The following is a 1,664-nucleotide window of genomic DNA, read 5'->3' on the forward strand; positions in this document are numbered from 1 at the left end:
GTTTATAATCACCAATTTGATTTCTTTTATAAATACAGGAGTATTGCGTATATTTTCTTGAGTGAGTTCTGATAGTTTATACCATTAAAGCAATTTATACATTTCATCTAGGTTGTTGATTTATTTGGTATACAGTTATTCATGACAGTTACATTTATAGTGATCCTCACTCTTTCATTCTGATATTTGTAATCTGTAATTTTTTTCTTGATTAGGCTGACTATGGTCTCATGAATTTTGTTTTATTATTTTTCTTTTTTTAACTTTAACTTATTATTTTCTTTTAGTTCAGTTTATGTAACAATCTGTGAAAAAATTCAAATCAATTTTATAAAAGGCTTTGCTTATCACTTATAAAGTAAACTGAAAAATAAACTGTTCAAGGAGCAGCATTTAGAAAATTATATAAGAATTCTGGGGGGAATCAGTAACTGATACACATTTCACTGAAAAAGTTGTGTGTGTCAGGTTACCATGCAGATTTATACAACAACCAAATGCAGAAAAACACAAAAATGTGCCCTTTCTTTGGTCATAAGAGAACTAAGTAGTTTTAGAAGCTAAAGCTTGATTAAGCACCAAAACACTAAACAAAAGCTTCTTATTTTTAAGACAAAAATATGTTTTGTCATTTTCTGTTCTTGGCATACATTTCAATTCTTTCCAATGGAAACAAAACCTCTGGAACCCTATTTGGTGTCGTCCAAACCTGCAACTTCCTCTATTTCTGGATAATAAATCCATTCACAAATGAAGTGTGCATTGTTGTCCCATTTTTAACTTCACTATCCTGTGCCAAAATTGAACAGAACGACACCAGTACTTCCTCCATCATCTTCATCTATGACACCAACTGCTATATCTATGAGGTGTTTTACAGCCCAGCCAGAATGTGGAGCTACTCTTCCATAGCAACCAGCAGGCAGACCGATCTGACGGTTTTCCCAAGGGCTTTCTCCATAGGTCGCATTGTGCAATCATTCGCACTGTAAAGGTCTTAGCCAGCCACCTGCATGGATCCCGTGGTCCTAGCTCTGGCATACTCTGAGAGCAGAACTAAGCGAAGCCCCATGTTGCCCTCCTCTATAGGCGAGGAGTGCTTGCTGGGGGAGATGGTGTGTATATCTCTTCAGGTAAAGGCATGGCAAAGCAGAACATTGGCACAGATTGCCACAGAAGGACAGAAAAGTGTGAATCAAATCTTTTCAAAAATTACATTCAATTTAAAAAGCTGTTTTTTAAGACTTTATTATTTATTTTTACTTTTTTATTTTTTAATTTAATTATTGTTCAAGTACAGTTTTCTGTCTTTTACTCCCATCCCAGCCCACCCCCGCACAGTGCTCCCCACCTCCCTCCTATTTCTACCCCTGTTAGTTTTTGTACATATGTCCTTTGTGCTTGTTCCTGTGAATCCTTCCCCTTTTCCCCTGAAATTCCCTCCCCTCTGGTCCCTGTCAGCCTGTTCTATATTTCAGTGTCTGTTTTTATTTTGCTTGCTTGTTTGTTTTGTTGTTTAGCTTCCTGTTAAAGGTGAGATCATATGGTACTTGTCTTTCACCACCTGGCTTATTTCACTAAGCATAATGCTTTCCAGTTCCATCCATGCTGTTGCAAAGGGTAGGAGCTCCTTTTTTCTTTCTGCTGCATAGAATTCCATTGTG

The 1,664-nt window shown here is 36.7% G+C and overlaps 1 pseudogene; it reads right to left on the reverse strand.

Moving 5' to 3' along the window:
* Positions 1-653: 653 nt before the first annotated feature.
* LOC119063884 (deoxyuridine 5'-triphosphate nucleotidohydrolase-like) lies at positions 654-1,108 on the reverse strand (annotated as a pseudogene).
* Positions 1,109-1,664: the final 556 nt, after the last annotated feature.

Source organism: Artibeus jamaicensis, unplaced genomic scaffold (assembly GCF_021234435.1).
Source record: "Artibeus jamaicensis isolate MK-2021 breed Jamaican fruit bat unplaced genomic scaffold, CSHL_Jam_final contig_867, whole genome shotgun sequence".
Taxonomy (NCBI): Eukaryota; Metazoa; Chordata; class Mammalia; order Chiroptera; family Phyllostomidae; genus Artibeus; species Artibeus jamaicensis.